This window comes from Copadichromis virginalis, linkage group LG23 (genome assembly GCF_057382275.1).
Source record: "Copadichromis virginalis isolate Kocher_CV1m ecotype Utaka linkage group LG23, C_Virginalis_male_GT1.1, whole genome shotgun sequence".
Lineage (NCBI taxonomy): Eukaryota > Metazoa > Chordata > Actinopteri > Cichliformes > Cichlidae > Copadichromis > Copadichromis virginalis.
This window is the reverse complement of record NC_140639.1, coordinates 48,834,897-48,841,050: the sequence shown is the minus strand read 5'-3', so window position 1 is coordinate 48,841,050 and position 6,154 is coordinate 48,834,897.

Below are 6,154 nucleotides of genomic sequence, written 5' to 3'. Positions count from 1 at the left end.
CCTGCATCGTCCCGGTCCCCAAAAAGAACCGGCCCAATGAGCTGAATGACTTCCGACCGGTGGCACTGACGTCACATCTTATGAAGACTCTAGAGCGGCTCTTCCTCAACCTCCTCCGACCACAGGTACAACATGCCCAGGACCCACTACAGTTTGCATACAAGGCGGGTGTCGGAGTGGAGGATGCCATCCTGTACCTCCTACACAGAGCCCACTCACACCTGGATGGGGGAAAAGGCACAGTCAGGATCCTGTTTCTTGACTTTTCCAGTGCCTTTAATACCATCCGGCCCTGTGTGCTTCAGGAAAAACTGAACAGGATGGAGGTGGACCCCTGCCTGGTGGCTTGGATCTCCGACTACCTCACCGACAGACCACAGTACATCAAGCTGAAGGACATCACGTCTGACACAGTGGTCAGCAGCACAGGAGCACCACAGGGAACTGTGCTGTCCCCTCTTCTCTTCACCCTGTACACCTCTGACTTCTGCTACAACTCTGAATTATGCCACATTCAGAAGTTTGCAGACGACACAGCCATCATGGGGTGTATCTGGGATGATCAGGAAGAGGAGTACAGAAGTCTGGTGAGGAACTTTGTCGCATGGAGTCACACAAACCACCTGCAACTCAACACCTCAAAGACTAAGGAACTGGTTGTGGACTTCGGGAGGTCTAGAGCAGGTCCACTGCCGGTTCAGATAGAGGGGGAGGAGGTGGAGGTGGTCAACAAGTACAAGTACCTCGGGCTGTGGGTGGACAATAAACTGGACTGGTCATGCAACACAGAGCACCTGTATAAAAAAGCCCAAAGCCGACTGTACTTCCTCAGGAGGCTGAGGTCTTTTAACATCTGCAGGAAGCTCCTGAGGATGTTTTACCAGTCAGTGGTTGCTGGAGTACTTTTCTATGCTGTGGTGTGCTGGGGGAGCAGCACAGCAAAGAAGGACTCATCCAGGCTGGAGAAACTGATCAGGAGGGCTAGCTCTGTGGTCGGCATGAAGCTGGACACTCTGGTGACAGTGGCAGAGAAAAGGACATTAAAGAAACTGATGGACATTATAGACAATGCCAGACATCCTCTGCACACGGCCATAAACAACCAGAAGAGTCTGTTCAGTGACAGGTTGCTTCTCCCCAAGACAAGAACTAACAGACTTAAAAACTCCTTTGTCCCACACGCCATCAGACTGTTTAACTCCTCTCTGGAGGGGAGAGGGAGGGGAGACAGGAGGACAAAGGAGGGGGGAACAACTAAGCTGTAGTGCCTCTTCACCTCACTGTGCAATACCTTGTGCAATACTTTTGTAAATAGTCAACAGTGCAATAGACTCAATACTTGAAATGTGCAATTCACTTGTATTTTTATTTTTTATTCCTATTTATTCTATTTATCCCCTTCGTATATTTTATTTATATTGTCTCTGTATTTATATATATGTGTGTGTGTGTGTGTGTGTGTGTGTGTGTGTGTGTGTGTGTGTGTGTGTATATATATATATATAATATTCTGTAACTCTGTAACATCTGTCGGTGCTGTGCTTTTTTGGAAATCGAATTTCCCAGAGGAACCCACCCGAGGGATTAATAAAGTTCTGTCTAATCTATCTAATCTAATCTAGTAAGTAGTAGTAAATAATAGATATTAATTAAACTCCCAGAGACCAGCCATTTGGCTTTTCTACCTATAAAACCCGGAGAGCTGCCAAATGGCTGGTAGGCTTTTAGCTAAGCTTTAGCTTCAGCCAAGTGGAAGCTAAATTGGCTAGCCATTCATATGTATATTAGGTTGTTACCTGGGAATTCTGGAGGGGAGTGGGGGTGTGTGATTGAGGGCGTGGGGGAGCTGCTAAAAGCTGTGCACTTCCTTTTGTGTTTCATCTTGATGCATTCTCAATCATCCAGGGAAATAAATCTCCAAAAGTCACCAACTTGGAGTGTTTCAGTTTGCCATCTTAGGGAGAAATCAACACACATGGGTGTATTTCCTTTGTTGCTGAGATTTATTGATAAAAACAGTACAAAAAACCAACCATTTGTACACATATTTACAAATAATAATAAAAAGCGAGTAAGTACATTTCAACATTTTCAGCAATCACTCACAATCCTGGCACTGCCATGGTATCTGTAGTCTGCATTTACCTTGGCTTGGCTTCCTGATCAATTGTCCACTACCAAAAGGAAGCCAAGCCCTGTGATCACACCTTGTTTTGTTGTAAAGGGTGACAGGGCTTGGCTTCCTTTTGGTAGTGGACCATTGATCAGGAAGCCAAGCCCTATATATATGATACAATCTCACTGCACTTAGCCTAATCCTTCATTGCCCTGAAGAATTCTGTGGTGTACGGACCTCCTCTCCAAGGAAAGAAAATGCAGATATGACTCACCACTCAGCAGGCCTTGGAAATGATCCTGAGGGAAGTCGACCCTTGTGACTCGGATGGAGAAGACCTAGAAGTTCAGCCGGATTCGGACTCAGAGCTGTCTGATCAGTCTTCCGGTTAGTTTCATTTCATGTTATTTCCTATTTCATTTCAAACAAGTAAGTGGATGTAGTTAGTAAGTAAGATATTTCAGACATTATTCTGATACAGAGGAGGAGATACTGGAATTATAATTAGTATCTATGCATGCATTTGTGATTTTGTTTGACCTTCCCATTGCTCACAATTTGAATTTGTTCACACTGCAGATGAGGAGACTGCTTCTGCACCTAAAAAGAGAGCTTGTTTGGGGACTGAGACAGCGAAAGATGGCACAGTGTGGCATGAAGAACAGGTGGGGACCTGTCTCCCTTTCACCCCAATAGAAGCGTACGCTGCAGATGGAGAGCCAACGGCTAAGGCCAGGAGAAGTATCTCGAGTCGCCTTCAGAGCTTCCTGTGTTTCATCACTCTTGACATGCTTCATAGCATTCAAGAATGGACTATTCAACATGCACAGCAAACGGAGCATGTTCATTGGTTCATGGACCTCCCTGAACTAATGGCATTTATTGCAATTGTCATCTTGCGGGGGGTTAACAGGGTTCCATCTTTACGTGACTGCTGGTCAGCAAACCTGGGAAACCCACAGATCATTGGAACTATGGCATGGAACCGCTTCCAAGACATCATGCAACACCTACGCTTTGATGACAAGTCCACCCGCAGTGATCGAGCAAAGACTGATAAGTTCGCTGCAATTTCCAGTGTGTGGGGATCATTTGTCACCAACTGCATCACGTGCTACAACCCTGGTCTACATATCACCGTTGATGAACAGCTTTTCCCATCAAAGACTCGGTGCTGTTTCCTGCAGTATATTGCAAGTAAACCTGACAAGTTTGGGATCAAGTTTTGGGTGGCTTGCGACCTAAAATCAAAGTACATTTGCAATGTCTTCCCATATCTTGGCAAGGACCCCAATCGTCCCACTAGGGAGAGACTTTCTGAAAATGTAGTGATGAGGCTGATGGTTCCTAGACAAGGGCAGAAATGTTACCACGGACAATTTTTTCACATCGCTTTCACTTGCGCAAAAACTTCTTAGACGAAAAACCACCATCCTCGGCACAGTCAACAAGATTCGCAGGGAAATTCCTCAATCCACTAGACAGACAGATCGCAATGAATTCACCACTCAGGTATGTTGCAGGTCTTTTGTGGTTCTATGTTTATGTGTTTCATTGTGTGTAAAAGGGCTATGGAAATAACAATTTATCTTATTTCTTAGGTGTTTTCAACCTCTGCTGCCACGCTGACGGCGTATGCGGCCAAACGGAAGAAGACAGTCTATATTCTTAGCAGCATGCACAGCGTGGTTCAGACTGATAACACTACCAAAAGGAAGCCAAACACTGTCACCCTTTACAACAAAACAAAGTGTGGCGTGGATGTGATGGACCAGATGGTTCGGGAGTACACTGTCCGCAGAGGAACACGGTGCTGGCCAGTTGCCGTGTTTTATAACATGATTGACATGGCAGCACTGAATGCACATGTGCTGTATCAAGCATGCACCGGGACGAAGGAAAGACGGGTGGACTTCCTGGTGGAGCTTGCAAGAGAGTTGGCTAACTCTCATATGGCTGGGAAGAAGGCAAGAAAAGAACAGTTGCTTTGGACACAACCCTCCACACCTAGCCCTGGAAAAAGAGCCATGTGTCAGGTCAAACACAAATGCAAGAACAATCATGCCACTGTGCGATGTGTTCACTGCAACAGATACACATGTGGTAAATGCAGACTACAGATACCATGGCAGTGCCAGGATTGTGAGTGATTGCTGAAAATGTTGAAATGTACTTACTCGCTTTTTATTATTATTTGTAAATATGTGTACAAATGGTTGGTTTTTTTGTACTGTTTTTATCAATAAATCTCAGCAACAAAGGACATACACCCATGTGTGTTGATTTCTCCCTAAGATGGCAAACTGAAACACTCCAAGTTGGTGACTTTTGGAGATTTATTTCCCTGGATGATTGAGAATGCATCAAGATGAAACACAAAAGGAAGTGCACAGCTTTTAGCAGCTCCCCCACGCCCTCAATCACACACCCCCACTCCCCTCCCTCCAGAATTCCCAGGTAACAACCTAATATACATATGAATGACTAGCCAATTTAGCTTCCACTTGGCTGAAGCTAAAGCTTAGCTAAAAGCCTATCAGCCATTTGGCTGCTCTCCGGGTTTTATAGGTAGAAAGGTAGAAGCCTGGCTTTGCAGGTGTTGTTAAATGTCACTGAGCAGCACACAGTAAATGGGCCCAGAGGGCCGAGACCTGAGGGCACCCCACCCGCAGCACAGGCCCAACAGAGCCAGGGGGCCGGGCCCCACCGAGCAGCCGCCCAGAGTGAGCCACTAAACACAGAGAACCACTAATGCACTGTGGGTGGGGGCACCAGCTACTGGCAGGAAGTGTGGTGGGGGGAAATAATACGTGACTATTTTTATGTGGAGTGGAATTAAACTGCCATAGAATATGCTTGTGGTGGATTTGACTCAACACAAGCGTATTGTCAAAGTGTTCTTTGGCATGCATCGAGACAGTTTCTCAGATACTGAAGTGACTTGAGCAGAGCCAGTTGAAGCCTACTGTGCTTGAGTGGGCAGCTCAAGTTTCCACGTGGAAGGTTTAGTGAGACAAAGACAGGAAGTTAAAGCTGCTGACTAATAATCTGCAGGTTCCTGATTTGAGTCTCTGTTAAGAGGATGGTGTCTCTGAGATAATTGCTTTTGAGCATCGATAAATAAACAGGGAAATAAATGAATAGAAAAAAGCATCCGAGCGGATGTGCACCGATGGTGTGCCCACTGGTCTTAAAGTGCCTTTGCGCCCCTTACCATTTATGGAGGTCCCATTTGGGCACATTGGCATGGACCTATAGTGTACATGGATATTGCTTTGTATTAGTTCTGGTATATTATACAACACAATAACATGATGCAGTGCTGCTGTGCACCATTTCTGCAAAGAGTGTGGTGCAAGCAAGGAAGATAAGATAACTCTTGCACAGTCATACCTAGTGCAATAATACAACAAAATTGGAAACTGTCCCACCATAACACAATCATTTAGATACAATATTGGACTTTGTTTACATGTAACTGCACAAATAGAATTTAGAAATGTAATTATTGACAAGAGTGAACAACCACTTATAATGTAATCTACAGCTGTGAGCAAACAGCTAGATAGAGAATCAGAAGTGTTGTGTTTTCTACAAAGTTTGCTGTTTCAGTGAGAGTCATATGTCATATCATTTCAAACAGTGGCGATCCAGAAATGTTGTACAAACGAGTAAGACTAACTATAGACTTTAGCCAAAGTTGTTAAGTTAGCTAAAGAGTTGGGATTGTGTGTAAGGCATAAATAAACCTAAAATGCAATGTTTTGGACGTTCTTTGGCACATTTCCCTGCTGTAGGGGTCTCTGCAAGCATACGGGGCTCTGAGAGGGAACAAGATGACAACGAGGAATTCTACTGGAAACAGTCGATCATGTCTGTCAAAGCTGAATTCAGGGCAAACTAGGCTAAATTAGTGTTTTTAGCTAACAGCTACAGTAAGCATAAAAGTGACTGTTGGGCTATTATTTGTTAACAGGGGCGATTTTAACCCATTTTTGGGGTGCTTTGGTTCATTTTTGGGGTGCTTTGGTTCATTTT